Raw genomic sequence first — 16683 nt, forward strand, 5'->3', positions numbered from 1 at the left:
TTGAGTACTTATTCAAGGTACTGAAAAACTTATTTTGTATATTTGTCTTTAGTGCATCGTTTGCTTTGATGAGATTGAAACCGAAAAATACTTGATAAACTGATTAAAGAGGTAAAACAGATTGTGATTAGTACATCAAAGGGACAGCCGTTCTGCAAGCGGGTGGTCAATGAATTTGAAAAAACAACACTGATAAGGTTAACAGAAAATTTCAGCAGCGCTTCATTAGACAGTTCTCCTTTTTTCTTTGTAATTATCAAAATCAGCTTTGCTGCCTATATAAATACGGAATCAACTACTTGGCTTATACTTCGTTTGACACAATTATAAAAGCGAGTTCAATTTATCGCAAGACGACTTTAGTAATAAAATGTCACCCAATGCTGTTGAGAACTGCAATGCAATCGGACTCCTGAGCATGAGTTTCTGTGAAACGCTTCACGTGTCTCCAAAGATTGAACGATTTCATACAGCGAAACCAAGACGTAGAATGAAGAGACAATCAACCAACAGTAAACCCACTTGCATTAACAAATCTGCAACGACTAGTACAACAAGGAAACGAGCTCGAAGCGAAGAAAATGAACATGTAAACGATCGTTTGCAATGCCAACCAGAATGCCTTTTCAAAGACTATCGACAGCAAGCGAAACGTTTTAGACACGTGTCAGATATCACTGCTTGCAAAAATCCTTCTTACGCTCACCAAACAACTACAGTGCCAATTGGAAGAAGAATCAATTTCAGTAAAATATCTGATGTTGGTCCATCTTTCCCGAACCTGTCATGCTCTTCGTTGGTTACCAGTGTTCTGCGAGGTCAACATGGTCGGCGTTGTCAGCAAAACTTGCGCACGTGTGCTGTTGCATAAAATGTTGCATCATTTTATTATTTTCATTTTCTATATTAAGTATATGTTTGTTCCAACCTTTTGTATTAAAAAAAATATTATTCAGCTTTTCTTTATTGTTTTGTCTTTATATATGCGCACGTATTTATCTGTTATGTTTCAGTTTTCAAATGTTATTCATGTAATTTCATGGTTCCAAATATACAGCAAAGTTCGTGTATTTCATTCATGTTTCAACTACCAACTTCCAATCAGTTATATCTAGAATTATGTTAAGGTTTACAATTTGAGCGGAATCGAAATAACATAAGAGTAGAAAAAGCAAATGAATAACTTCAGCCTTTGAAAAAGATCTCCCCGTCGGGAAATCGAACCCCGGTCTCCCGCGTGACAGGCGGGGATACTGACCACTATACTAACGAGGAAGACGTGACAGGGTAGCATACCTATATTGGCTGGTGTTATTTCGCGTTTTGAATAATAAGAAAGAAAAAAAAAGCTTCTGAGATTTGGAATGTCACATTTACAAATTAATATATCATATCAACTCTATCCATATTTTTGTTAACAATTGTATGGTTTACTAATCGAACCGTGTTTCCTATACATCTCAGATGATAGAAATATTCAACATTAAACGTAAGACCACTTGCAAACAAATTAAATTGCATTTGAACTTTATTGATTTGTGTGTCTTTCAGAAAGAACAAGAATTTGGTGATTTCAAAATAATAGCTAAACACATTTTTGTTGAATACTGTAAAGTTGTAAAACCATCAGTGATAATTGGAAATATTATTTTAATTGGCTGGTCATTATACGTGTATATTTATCAACAAGCTTTAGATATCTCTAGTTTAACTAAGTGAAGATTTATATTCAGTTGAGTACTTATTCAAGGTACTGAAAAACTTATTTTGTATATTTGTCTTTAGTGCATCGTTTGCTTTGATGAGATTGAAACCGAAAAATACTTGATAAACTGATTAAAGAGGTAATACAGATTGTGATTAGTACATCAAAGGGACAGCCGTTCTGCAAGCGGGTGGTCAATGAATTTGAAAAAACAACACTGATAAGGTTAACAGAAAATTTCAGCAGCGCTTCATTAGACAGTTCTCCTTTTTCCTTTGTAATTATCAAAATCAGCTTTGCTGCCTATATAAATACGGAATCAACTACTTGGCTTATACTTCGTTTGACACAATTATAAAAGCGAGTTCAATTTATCGCAAGACGACTTTAGTAATAAAATGTCACCCAATGCTGTTGAGAACTGCAATGCAATCGGACTCCTGAGCATGAGTTTCTGTGAAACGCTTCACGTGTCTCCAAAGATTGAAATATTTCATACAGCGAAACCAAGACGTAGAATGAAGAGACAATCAACCAACAGTAAACCCACTTGCATTAACAAATCTGCAACGACTAGTACAACAAGGAAACGAGCTCGAAGCGAAGAAAATGAACATGTAAACGATCGTTTGCAATGCCAACCAGAATGCCTTTTCAAAGACTATCGACAGCAAGCGAAACGTTTTAGACACGTGTCAGATATCACTGCTTGCAAAAATGCTTCTTACGCTCACCAAACAACTACAGTGCCAATTGGAAGAAGAATCAATTTCAGTAAAATATCTGATGTTGGTCCATCTTTCCCGAACCTGTCATGCTCTTCGTTGGTTACCAGTGTTCTGCGAGGTCAACATGGTCGGCGTTGTCAGCAAAACTTGCGCACGTGTGCTGTTGCATAAAATGTTGCATCATTTTATTATTTTCATTTTCTATATTAAGTATATGTTTGTTCCAACCTTTTGTATTAAAAAAAATATTATTCAGCTTTTCTTTATTGTTTTGTCTTTATATATGCGCACGTATTTATCTGTTATGTTTCAGTTTTCAAATGTTATTCATGTAATTTCATGGTTCCAAATATACAGCAAAGTTCGTGTATTTCATTCATGTTTCAACTACCAACTTCCAATCAGTTATATCTAGAATTATGTTAAGGATTACAATTTGAGCGGAATCGAAATAACATAAGAGTAGAAAAAGCAAATGAATAACTTCAGCCTTTGAAAAAGATCTCCCCGTCGGGGAATCGAACACCGGTCTCCCGCGTGACAGGCGGGGATACTGACCACTATACTAACGAGGAAGACGTGACAGGGTAGCATACCTATATTGGCTGGTGTTATTTCGCGTTTTGAATAATAAGAAAGAAAAAAAAAGCTTCTGAGATTTGGAATGTCACATTTACAAATTAATATATCATATCAACTCTATCCATATTTTTGTTAACAATTGTATGGTTTACTAATCGAACCGTGTTTCCTATACATCTCAGATGATAGAAATATTCAACATTAAACGTAAGACCACTTGCAAACAAATTAAATTGCATTTGAACTTTATTGATTTGTGTGTCTTTCAAAAAGAACAAGAATTTGGTGATTTAAAAATAATAGCTAAACACATTTTTGTTGAATACTGTAAAGTTGTAAAACCATCAGTGATAATTGGAAATATTATTTTAATTGGCTGGTCATTATACGTGTATATTTATCAACAAGCTTTAGATATCTCTAGTTTAACTAAGTGAAGATTTATATTCAGTTGAGTACTTATTCAAGGTACTGAAAAACTTATTTTGTATATTTGTCTTTAGTGCATCGTTTGCTTTGATGAGATTGAAACCGAAAAATACTTGATAAACTGATTAAAGAGGTAATACAGATTGTGATTAGTACATCAAAGGGACAGCCGTTCTGCAAGCGGGTGGTCAATGAATTTGAAAAAACAACACTGATAAGGTTAACAGAAAATTTCAGCAGCGCTTCATTAGACAGTTCTCCTTTTTTCTTTGTAATTATCAAAATCAGCTTTGCTGCCTATATAAATACGGAATCAACTACTTGGCTTATACTTCGTTTGACACAATTATAAAAGCGAGTTCAATTTATCGCAAGACGACTTTAGTAATAAAATGTCACCCAATGCTGTTGAGAACTGCAATGCAATCGGACTCCTGAGCATGAGTTTCTGTGAAACGCTTCACGTGTCTCCAAAGATTGAAATATTTCATACAGCGAAACCAAGACGTAGAATGAAGAGACAATCAACCAACAGTAAACCCACTTGCATTAACAAATCTGCAACGACTAGTACAACAAGGAAACGAGCTCGAAGCGAAGAAAATGAACATGTAAACGATCGTTTGCAATGCCAACCAGAATGCCTTTTCAAAAACTATCGACAGCAAGCGAAACGTTTTAGACACGTGTCAGATATCACTGCTTGCAAAAATCCTTCTTACGCTCACCAAACAACTACAGTGCCAATTGGAAGAAGAATCAATTTCAGTAAAATATCTGATGTTGGTCCATCTTTCCCGAACCTGTCATGCTCTTCGTTGGTTACCAGTGTTCTGCGAGGTCAACATGGTCGGCGTTGTCAGCAAAACTTGCGCACGTGTGCTGTTGCATAAAATGTTGCATCATTTTATTATTTTCATTTTCTATATTAAGTATATGTTTGTTCCAACCTTTTGTATTAAAAAAAATATTATTCAGCTTTTCTTTATTGTTTTGTCTTTATATATGCGCACGTATTTATCTGTTATGTTTCAGTTTTCAAATGTTATTCATGTAATTTCATGGTTCCAAATATACAGCAAAGTTCGTGTATTTCATTCATGTTTCAACTACCAACTTCCAATCAGTTATATCTAGAATTATGTTAAGGTTTACAATTTGAGCGGAATCGAAATAACATAAGAGTAGAAAAAGCAAATGAATAACTTCAGCCTTTGAAAAAGATCTCCCCGTCGGGGAATCGAACCCCGGTCTCCCGCGTGACAGGCGGGGATACTGACCACTATACTAACGAGGAAGACGTGACAGGGTAGCATACCTATATTGGCTGGTGTTATTTCGCGTTTTGAATAATAAAAAAGAAAAAAAAAGCTTCTGAGATTTGGAATGTCACATTTACAAATTAATATATCATATCAACTCTATCCATATTTTTGTTAACAATTGTATGGTTTACTAATCGAACCGTGTTTCCTATACATCTCAGAAGATGAAAATATTCAACATTAAACGTAAGACTACTTGCAAACAAATTAAATTGCATTTGAACTTTATTGATTTGTGTGTCTTTCAAAAAGAACAAGAATTGGTGATTTCAAAATAATAGCTAAACACATTTTTGTTGAATACTGTAAAGTTGTAAAACCATCAGTGATAATTGGAAATATTATTTTAATTGGCTCGTCATTATACGTGTATATTTATCAACAAGCTTTAGATATCTCTAGTTTAACTAAGTGAAGATTTATATTCAGTTGAGTACTTATTCAAGGTACTGAAAAACTTATTTTGTATATTTGTCTTTAGTGCATCGTTTGCTTTGATGAGATTGAAACCGAAAAATACTTGATAAACTGATTAAAGAGGTAATACAGATTGTGATTAGTACATCAAAGGGACAGCCGTTCTGCAAGCGGGTGGTCAATGAATTTGACAAAACAACACTGATAAGGTTAACAGAAAATTTCAGCAGCGCTTCATTAGACAGTTCTCCTTTTTTGTTTGTAATTATCAAAATCAGCTTTGCTGCCTATAAAAATATGGAATCAACTACTTGGCTTATACTTCGTTTGACACAATTATAAAAGCGAGTTCAATTTATCGCAAGACGACTTTAATAATAAAATGTCACCCAATGCTGTTGAGAACTGCAATGCAATCGGACTCCTGAGCATGAGTTTCTGTGAAACGCTTCACGTGTCTCCAAAGATTGAAAGATTTCATACAGCGAAACCAAGACGTAGAATGAAGAGACAATCAACCAACAGTAAACCCACTTGCATTAACAAATCTGCAACGACTAGTACAACAAGGAAACGAGCTCGAAGCGAAGAAAATGAACATGTAAACGATCGTTTGCAATGCCAACCAGAATGCCTTTTCAAAGACTATCGACAGCAAGCGAAACGTTTTAGACACGTGTCAGATATCACTGCTTGCAAAAATCCTTCTTACGCTCACCAAACAACTACAGTGCCAATTGGAAGAAGAATCAATTTCAGTAAAATATCTGATGTTGGTCCATCTTTCCCGAACCTGTCATGCTCTTCGTTGGTTACCAGTGTTCTGCGAGGTCAACATGGTCGGCGTTGTCAGCAAAACTTGCGCACGTGTGCTGTTGCATAAAATGTTGCATCATTTTATTATTTTCATTTTCTATATTAAGTATATGTTTGTTCCAACCTTTTGTATTAAAAAAAATATTATTCAGCTTTTCTTTATTGTTTTGTCTTTATATATGCGCACGTATTTATCTGTTATGTTTCAGTTTTCAAATGTTATTCATGTAATTTCATGGTTCCAAATATACAGCAAAGTTCGTGTATTTCATTCATGTTTCAACTACCAACTTCCAATCAGTTATATCTAGAATTATGTTAAGGTTTACAATTTGAGCGGAATCGAAATAACATAAGAGTAGAAAAAGCAAATGAATAACTTCAGCCTTTGAAAAAGATCTCCCCGTCGGGGAATCGAACCCCGGTCTCCCGCGTGACAGGCGGGGATACTGACCACTATACTAACGAGGAAGACGTGACAGGGTAGCATACCTATATTGGCTGGTGTTATTTCGCGTTTTGAATAATAAGAAAGAAAAAAAAAAGCTTCTGAGATTTGGAATGTCACATTTACAAATTAATATATCATATCAACTCTATCCATATTTTTGTTAACAATTGCATGGTTTACTAATCGAACCGTGTTTCCTATACATCTCAGATGATAGAAATATTCAACATTAAACGTAAGACTACTTGCAAACAAATTAAATTGCATTTGAACTTTATTGATTTGTGTGTCTTTCAAAAAGAACAAGAATTGGTGATTTCAAAATAATAGCTAAACACATTTTTGTTGAATACTGTAAAGTTGTAAAACCATCAGTGATAATTGGAAATATTATTTTAATTGGCTCGTCATTATACGTGTATATTTATCAACAAGCTTTAGATATCTCTAGTTTAACTAAGTGAAGATTTATATTCAGTTGAGTACTTATTCAAGGTACTGAAAAACTTATTTTGTATATTTGTCTTTAGTGCATCGTTTGCTTTGATGAGATTGAAACCGAAAAATACTTGATAAACTGATTAAAGAGGTAATACAGATTGTGATTAGTACATCAAAGGGACAGCCGTTCTGCAAGCGGGTGGTCAATGAATTTGAAAAAACAACACTGATAAGGTTAACAGAAAATTTCAGCAGCGCTTCATTAGACAGTTCTCCTTTTTTGTTTGTAATTATCAAAATCAGCTTTGCTGCCTATAAAAATATGGAATCAACTACTTGGCTTATACTTCGTTTGACACAATTATAAAAGCGAGTTCAATTTATCGCAAGACGACTTTAGTAATAAAATGTCACCCAATGCTGTTGAGAACTGCAATGCAATCGGACTCCTGAGCATGAGTTTCTGTGAAACGCTTCACGTGTCTCCAAAGATTGAAAGATTTCATACAGCGAAACCAAGACGTAGAATGAAGAGACAATCAACCAACAGTAAACCCACTTGCATTAACAAATCTGCAACGACTAGTACAACAAGGAAACGAGCTCGAAGCGAAGAAAATGAACATGTAAACGATCGTTTGCAATGCCAACCAGAATGCCTTTTCAAAGACTATCGACAGCAAGCGAAACGTTTTAGACACGTGTCAGATATCACTGCTTGCAAAAATCCTTCTTACGCTCACCAAACAACTACAGTGCCAATTGGAAGAAGAATCAATTTCAGTAAAATATCTGATGTTGGTCCATCTTTCCCGAACCTGTCATGCTCTTCGTTGGTTACCAGTGTTCTGCGAGGTCAACATGGTCGGCGTTGTCAGCAAAACTTGCGCACGTGTGCTGTTGCATAAAATGTTGCATCATTTTATTATTTTCATTTTCTATATTAAGTATATGTTTGTTCCAACCTTTTGTATTAAAAAAATATTATTTAGCTTTTCTTTATTGTTTTGTCTTTATATATGCGCACGTATTTATCTGTTATGTTTCAGTTTTCAAATGTTATTCATGTAATTTCATGGTTCCAAATATACAGCAAAGTTCGTGTATTTCATTCATGTTTCAACTACCAACTTCCAATCAGTTATATCTAGAATTATGTTAAGGTTTACAATTTGAGCGGAATCGAAATAACATAAGAGTAGAAAAAGCAAATGAATAACTTCAGCCTTTGAAAAAGATCTCCCCGTCGGGGAATCGAACCCCGGTCTCCCGCGTGACAGGCGGGGATACTGACCACTATACTAACGAGGAAGACGTGACAGGGTAGCATACCTATATTGGCTGGTGTTATTTCGCGTTTTGAATAATAAGAAAGAAAAAAAAAAGCTTCTGAGATTTGGAATGTCACATTTACAAATTAATATATCATATCAACTCTATCCATATTTTTGTTAACAATTGCATGGTTTACTAATCGAACCGTGTTTCCTATACATCTCAGATGATAGAAATATTCAACATTAAACGTAAGACTACTTGCAAACAAATTAAATTGCATTTGAACTTTATTGATTTGTGTGTCTTTCAAAAAGAACAAGAATTGGTGATTTCAAAATAATAGCTAAACACATTTTTGTTGAATACTGTAAAGTTGTAAAACCATCAGTGATAATTGGAAATATTATTTTAATTGGCTCGTCATTATACGTGTATATTTATCAACAAGCTTTAGATATCTCTAGTTTAACTAAGTGAAGATTTATATTCAGTTGAGTACTTATTCAAGGTACTGAAAAACTTATTTTGTATATTTGTCTTTAGTGCATCGTTTGCTTTGATGAGATTGAAACCGAAAAATACTTGATAAACTGATTAAAGAGGTAATACAGATTGTGATTAGTACATCAAAGGGACAGCCGTTCTGCAAGCGGGTGGTCAATGAATTTGAAAAAACAACACTGATAAGGTTAACAGAAAATTTCAGCAGCGCTTCATTAGACAGTTCTCCTTTTTTGTTTGTAATTATCAAAATCAGCTTTGCTGCCTATAAAAATATGGAATCAACTACTTGGCTTATACTTCGTTTGACACAATTATAAAAGCGAGTTCAATTTATCGCAAGACGACTTTAGTAATAAAATGTCACCCAATGCTGTTGAGAACTGCAATGCAATCGGACTCCTGAGCATGAGTTTCTGTGAAACGCTTCACGTGTCTCCAAAGATTGAAAGATTTCATACAGCGAAACCAAGACGTAGAATGAAGAGACAATCAACCAACAGTAAACCCACTTGCATTAACAAATCTGCAACGACTAGTACAACAAGGAAACGAGCTCGAAGCGAAGAAAATGAACATGTAAACGATCGTTTGCAATGCCAACCAGAATGCCTTTTCAAAGACTATCGACAGCAAGCGAAACGTTTTAGACACGTGTCAGATATCACTGCTTGCAAAAATCCTTCTTACGCTCACCAAACAACTACAGTGCCAATTGGAAGAAGAATCAATTTCAGTAAAATATCTGATGTTGGTCCATCTTTCCCGAACCTGTCATGCTCTTCGTTGGTTACCAGTGTTCTGCGAGGTCAACATGGTCGGCGTTGTCAGCAAAACTTGCGCACGTGTGCTGTTGCATAAAATGTTGCATCATTTTATTATTTTCATTTTCTATATTAAGTATATGTTTGTTCCAACCTTTTGTATTAAAAAAATATTATTTAGCTTTTCTTTATTGTTTTGTCTTTATATATGCGCACGTATTTATCTGTTATGTTTCAGTTTTCAAATGTTATTCATGTAATTTCATGGTTCCAAATATACAGCAAAGTTCGTGTATTTCATTAATGTTTCAACTACCAACTTCCAATCAGTTATATCTAGAATTATGTTAAGGTTTACAATTTGAGCGGAATCGAAATAACATAAGAGTAGAAAAAGCAAATGAATAACTTCAGCCTTTGAAAAAGATCTCCCCGTCGGGGAATCGAACCCCGGTCTCCCGCGTGACAGGCGGGGATACTGACCACTATACTAACGAGGAAGACGTGACAGGGTAGCATACCTATATTGGCTGGTGTTATTTCGCGTTTTGAATAATAAGAAAGAAAAAAAAAAGCTTCTGAGATTTGGAATGTCACATTTACAAATTAATATATCATATCAACTCTATCCATATTTTTGTTAACAATTGTATGGTTTACTAATCGAACCGTGTTTCCTATACATCTCAGATGATAGAAATATTCAACATTAAACGTAAGACTACTTGCAAACAAATTAAATTGCATTTGAACTTTATTGATTTGTGTGTCTTTCAAAAAGAACAAGAATTGGTGATTTCAAAATAATAGCTAAACACATTTTTGTTGAATACTGTAAAGTTGTAAAACCATCAGTGATAATTGGAAATATTATTTTAATTGGCTCGTCATTATACGTGTATATTTATCAACAAGCTTTAGATATCTCTAGTTTAACTAAGTGAAGATTTATATTCAGTTGAGTACTTATTCAAGGTACTGAAAAACTTATTTTGTATATTTGTCTTTAGTGCATCGTTTGCTTTGATGAGATTGAAACCGAAAAATACTTGATAAACTGATTAAAGAGGTAATACAGATTGTGATTAGTACATCAAAGGGACAGCCGTTCTGCAAGCGGGTGGTCAATGAATTTGAAAAAACAACACTGATAAGGTTAACAGAAAATTTCAGCAGCGCTTCATTAGACAGTTCTCCTTTTTTGTTTGTAATTATCAAAATCAGCTTTGCTGCCTATAAAAATATGGAATCAACTACTTGGCTTATACTTCGTTTGACACAATTATAAAAGCGAGTTCAATTTATCGCAAGACGACTTTAGTAATAAAATGTCACCCAATGCTGTTGAGAACTGCAATGCAATCGGACTCCTGAGCATGAGTTTCTGTGAAACGCTTCACGTGTCTCCAAAGATTGAAAGATTTCATACAGCGAAACCAAGACGTAGAATGAAGAGACAATCAACCAACAGTAAACCCACTTGCATTAACAAATCTGCAACGACTAGTACAACAAGGAAACGAGCTCGAAGCGAAGAAAATGAACATGTAAACGATCGTTTGCAATGCCAACCAGAATGCCTTTTCAAAGACTATCGACAGCAAGCGAAACGTTTTAGACACGTGTCAGATATCACTGCTTGCAAAAATCCTTCTTACGCTCACCAAACAACTACAGTGCCAATTGGAAGAAGAATCAATTTCAGTAAAATATCTGATGTTGGTCCATCTTTCCCGAACCTGTCATGCTCTTCGTTGGTTACCAGTGTTCTGCGAGGTCAACATGGTCGGCGTTGTCAGCAAAACTTGCGCACGTGTGCTGTTGCATAAAATGTTGCATCATTTTATTATTTTCATTTTCTATATTAAGTATATGTTTGTTCCAACCTTTTGTATTAAAAAAAATATTATTCAGCTTTTCTTTATTGTTTTGTCTTTATATATGCGCACGTATTTATCTGTTATGTTTCAGTTTTCAAATATTATTCATGTAATTTCATGGTTCCAAATATACAGCAAAGTTCGTGTATTTCATTCATGTTTCAACTACCAACTTCCAATCAGTTATATCTAGAATTATGTTAAGGTTTACAATTTGAGCGGAATCGAAATAACATAAGAGTAGAAAAAGCAAATGAATAACTTCAGCCTTTGAAAAAGATCTCCCCGTCGGGGAATCGAACCCCGGTCTCCCGCGTGACAGGCGGGGATACTGACCACTATACTAACGAGGAAGACGTGACAGGGTAGCATACCTATATTGGCTGGTGTTATTTCGCGTTTTGAATAATAAGAAAGAAAAAAAAAAGCTTCTGAGATTTGGAATGTCACATTTACAAATTAATATATCATATCAACTCTATCCATATTTTTGTTAACAATTGTATGGTTTACTAATCGAACCGTGTTTCCTATACGACTCAGATGATAGAAATATTCAACATTAAACGTAAGACCACTTGCAAACAAATTAAATTGCATTTGAACTTTATTGATTTGTGTGTCTTTCAAAAAGAACAAGAATTGGTGATTTCAAAATAATAGCTAAACACATTTTTGTTGAATACTGTAAAGTTGTAAAACCATCAGTGATAATTGGAAATATTATTTTAATTGGCTCGTCATTATACGTGTATATATATCAACAAGCTTTAGATATCTCTAGTTTAACTAAGTGAAGATTTATATTCAGTTGAGTACTTATTCAAGGTACTGAAAAACTTATTTTGTATATTTGTCTTTAGTGCATCGTTTGCTTTGATGAGATTGAAACCGAAAAATACTTGATAAACTGATTAAAGAGGTAATAAAGATTGTGATTAGTACATCAAAGGGACAGCCGTTCTGCAAGCGGGTAGTCAATGAATTTGAAAAAACAACACTGATAAGGGTAACAGAAAATTTCAACAGCGCTTCATTAGACAGTTCTCCTTTTTTGTTTGTAATTATCAAAATCAGCTTTGCTGCCTATAAAAATATGGAATCAACTACTTGGCTTATACGTCGTTTGACACAATTATAAAAGCGAGTTCAATTTATCGCAAGACGACTTTAGTAATAAAATGTCACCCAATGCTTTTGAGAACTGCAATGCAATCGGACTCCTGAGCATGAGTTTCTGTGAAACGCTTCACGTGTCTCCAAAGATTGAAAGATTTCATACAGCGAAACCAAGACGTAGAATGAAGAGACAATCAACCAACAGTAAACCCACTTGCATTAACAAATCTGCAACGACTAGTACAACAAGGAAACGAGCTCGAAGCGAAGAAAATGAACATGTAAACGATCGTTTGCAATGCCAACCAGAATGCCTTTTCAAAGACTATCGACAGCAAGCGAAACGTTTTAGACACGTGTCAGATATCACTGCTTGCAAAAATCCTTCTTACGCTCACCAAACAACTACAGTGCCAATTGGAAGAAGAATCAATTTCAGTAAAATATCTGATGTTGGTCCATCTTTCCCGAACCTGTCATGCTCTTCGTTGGTTACCAGTGTTCTGCGAGGTCAACATGGTCGGCGTTGTCAGCAAAACTTGCGCACGTGTGCTGTTGCATAAAATGTTGCATCATTTTATTATTTTCATTTTCTATATTAAGTATATGTTTGTTCCAACCTTTTGTATTAAAAAAAATATTATTCAGCTTTTCTTTATTGTTTTGTCTTTATATATGCGCACGTATTTATCTGTTATGTTTCAGTTTTCAAATGTTATTCATGTAATTTAATGGTTCCAAATATACAGCAAAGTTCGTGTATTTCATTCATGTTTCAACTACCAACTTCCAATCAGTTATATCTAGAATTATGTTAAGGTTTACAATTTGAGCGGAATCGAAATAACATAAGAGTAGAAAAAGCAAATGAATAACTTCAGCCTTTGAAAAAGATCTCCCCGTCGGGGAATCGAACCCCGGTCTCCTGCGTGACAGGCGGGGATACTGACCACTATACTAACGAGGAAGACGTGACAGGGTAGCATACCTATATTGGCTAGTGTTATTTCGCGTTTTGAATAATAAAAAAGAAAAAAAAAAGCTTCTGAGATTTGGAATGTCACATTTACAAATTAATATATCATATCAACTCTATCCATATTTTTGTTAACAATTGTATGGTTTACTAATCGAACCGTGTTTCCTATACATCTCAGATGATGAAAATATTCAACATTAAACGTAAGACCACTTGCAAACAAATTAAATTGCATTTGAACTTTATTGATTTGTGTGTCTTTCAAAAAGAACAAGAATTGGTGATTTCCAAATAATAGCTAAACACATTTTTGTTGAATACTGTAAAGTTGTAAAACCATCAGTGATAATTGGAAATATTATTTTAATTGGCTCGTCATTATACGTGTATATTTATCAACAAGCTTTAGATATCTCTAGTTTAACTAAGTGAAGATTTATATTCAGTTGAGTACTTATTCAAGGTACTGAAAAACTTATTTTGTATATTTGTCTTTAGTGCATCGTTTGCTTTGATGAGATTGAAACCGAAAAATACTTGATAAACTGATTAAAGAGGTAATACAGATTGTGATTAGTACATCAAAGGGACAGCCGTTCTGCAAGCGGGTGGTCAATGAATTTGAAAAAACAACACTGATAAGGTTAACAGAAAATTTCAGCAGCGCTTCATTAGACAGTTCTCCTTTTTTGTTTGTAATTATCAAAATCAGCTTTGCTGCCTATAAAAATATGGAATCAACTACTTGGCTTATACTTCGTTTGACACAATTATAAAAGCGAGTTCAATTTATCGCAAGACGACTTTAGTAATAAAATGTCACCCAATGCTGTTGAGAACTGCAATGCAATCGGACTCCTGAGCATGAGTTTCTGTGAAACGCTTCACGTGTCTCCAAAGATTGAAAGATTTCATACAGCGAAACCAAGACGTAGAATGAAGAGACAATCAACCAACAGTAAACCCACTTGCATTAACAAATCTGCAACGACTAGTACAACAAGGAAACGAGCTCGAAGCGAAGAAAATGAACATGTAAACGATCGTTTGCAATGCCAACCAGAATGCCTTTTCAAAGACTATCGACAGCAAGCGAAACGTTTTAGACACGTGTCAGATATCACTGCTTGCAAAAATCCTTCTTACGCTCACCAAACAACTACAGTGCCAATTGGAAGAAGAATCAATTTCAGTAAAATATCTGATGTTGGTCCATCTTTCCCGAACCTGTCATGCTCTTCGTTGGTTACCAGTGTTCTGCGAGGTCAACATGGTCGGCGTTGTCAGCAAAACTTGCGCACGTGTGCTGTTGCATAAAATGTTGCATCATTTTATTATTTTCATTTTCTATATTAAGTATATGTTTGTTCCAACCTTTTGTATTAAAAAAAATATTATTCAGCTTTTCTTTATTGTTTTGTCTTTATATATGCGCACGTATTTATCTGTTATGTTTCAGTTTTCAAATGTTATTCATGTAATTTAATGGTTCCAAATATACAGCAAAGTTCGTGTATTTCATTCATGTTTCAACTACCAACTTCCAATCAGTTATATCTAGAATTATGTTAAGGTTTACAATTTGAGCGGAATCGAAATAACATAAGAGTAGAAAAAGCAAATGAATAACTTCAGCCTTTGAAAAAGATCTCCCCGTCGGGGAATCGAACCCCGGTCTCCTGCGTGACAGGCGGGGATACTGACCACTATACTAACGAGGAAGACGTGACAGGGTAGCATACCTATATTGGCTAGTGTTATTTCGCGTTTTGAATAATAAAAAAGAAAAAAAAAAGCTTCTGAGATTTGGAATGTCACATTTACAAATTAATATATCATATCAACTCTATCCATATTTTTGTTAACAATTGTATGGTTTACTAATCGAACCGTGTTTCCTATACATCTCAGATGATGAAAATATTCAACATTAAACGTAAGACCACTTGCAAACAAATTAAATTGCATTTGAACTTTATTGATTTGTGTGTCTTTCAAAAAGAACAAGAATTGGTGATTTCCAAATAATAGCTAAACACATTTTTGTTGAATACTGTAAAGTTGTAAAACCATCAGTGATAATTGGAAATATTATTTTAATTGGCTCGTCATTATACGTGTATATTTATCAACAAGCTTTAGATATCTCTAGTTTAACTAAGTGAAGATTTATATTCAGTTGAGTACTTATTCAAGGTACTGAAAAACTTATTTTGTATATTTGTCTTTAGTGCATCGTTTGCTTTGATGAGATTGAAACCGAAAAATACTTGATAAACTGATTAAAGAGGTAATACAGATTGTGATTAGTACATCAAAGGGACAGCCGTTCTGCAAGCGGGTGGTCAATGAATTTGAAAAAACAACACTGATAAGGTTAACAGAAAATTTCAGCAGCGCTTCATTAGACAGTTCTCCTTTTTTGTTTGTAATTATCAAAATCAGCTTTGCTGCCTATAAAAATATGGAATCAACTACTTGGCTTATACTTCGTTTGACACAATTATAAAAGCGAGTTCAATTTATCGCAAGACGACTTTAGTAATAAAATGTCACCCAATGCTGTTGAGAACTGCAATGCAATCGGACTCCTGAGCATGAGTTTCTGTGAAACGCTTCACGTGTCTCCAAAGATTGAAAGATTTCATACAGCGAAACCAAGACGTAGAATGAAGAGACAATCAACCAACAGTAAACCCACTTGCATTAACAAATCTGCAACGACTAGTACAACAAGGAAACGAGCTCGAAGCGAAGAAAATGAACATGTAAACGATCGTTTGCAATGCCAACCAGAATGCCTTTTCAAAGACTATCGACAGCAAGCGAAACGTTTTAGACACGTGTCAGATATCACTGCTTGCAAAAATCCTTCTTACGCTCACCAAACAACTACAGTGCCAATTGGAAGAAGAATCAATTTCAGTAAAATATCTGATGTTGGTCCATCTTTCCCGAACCTGTCATGCTCTTCGTTGGTTACCAGTGTTCTGCGAGGTCAACATGGTCGGCGTTGTCAGCAAAACTTGCGCACGTGTGCTGTTGCATAAAATGTTGCATCATTTTATTATTTTCATTTTCTATATTAAGTATATGTTTGTTCCAACCTTTTGTATTAAAAAAAATATTATTCAGCTTTTCTTTATTGTTTTGTCTTTATATATGCGCACGTATTTATCTGTTATGTTTCAGTTTTCAAATGTTATTCATGTAATTTCATGGTTCCAAATATACAGCAAAGTTCGTGTATTTCATTCATGTTTCAACT

The 16683-nt window shown here is 34.6% G+C and overlaps 5 non-coding genes across 5 annotated transcripts; all 5 read right to left on the bottom strand.

Moving 5' to 3' along the window:
• Positions 1 to 4669: 4669 nt before the first annotated feature.
• Trnad-guc (transfer RNA aspartic acid (anticodon GUC)) lies at positions 4670 to 4741 on the bottom strand. Its single transcript has one exon. It is a non-coding gene; the product is annotated as a tRNA-Asp (tRNA).
• A 1660-nt stretch (positions 4742 to 6401) lies between these two features.
• On the bottom strand, positions 6402 to 6473 carry Trnad-guc (transfer RNA aspartic acid (anticodon GUC)). The gene has a single exon. It is a non-coding gene; the product is annotated as a tRNA-Asp (tRNA).
• A 1660-nt stretch (positions 6474 to 8133) lies between these two features.
• Positions 8134 to 8205, bottom strand: Trnad-guc (transfer RNA aspartic acid (anticodon GUC)). The gene has a single exon. It is a non-coding gene; the product is annotated as a tRNA-Asp (tRNA).
• Positions 8206 to 9865: 1660 nt separating this feature from the next.
• Trnad-guc (transfer RNA aspartic acid (anticodon GUC)) lies at positions 9866 to 9937 on the bottom strand. Its single transcript has one exon. It is a non-coding gene; the product is annotated as a tRNA-Asp (tRNA).
• A 1661-nt stretch (positions 9938 to 11598) lies between these two features.
• Trnad-guc (transfer RNA aspartic acid (anticodon GUC)) lies at positions 11599 to 11670 on the bottom strand. The gene has a single exon. It is a non-coding gene; the product is annotated as a tRNA-Asp (tRNA).
• Positions 11671 to 16683: the final 5013 nt, after the last annotated feature.

The sequence above is a fragment of the Ascidiella aspersa genome, chromosome 3 (assembly GCF_963924565.1).
Source record: "Ascidiella aspersa chromosome 3, kaAscAspe10.2, whole genome shotgun sequence".
Lineage (NCBI taxonomy): Eukaryota > Metazoa > Chordata > Ascidiacea > Phlebobranchia > Ascidiidae > Ascidiella > Ascidiella aspersa.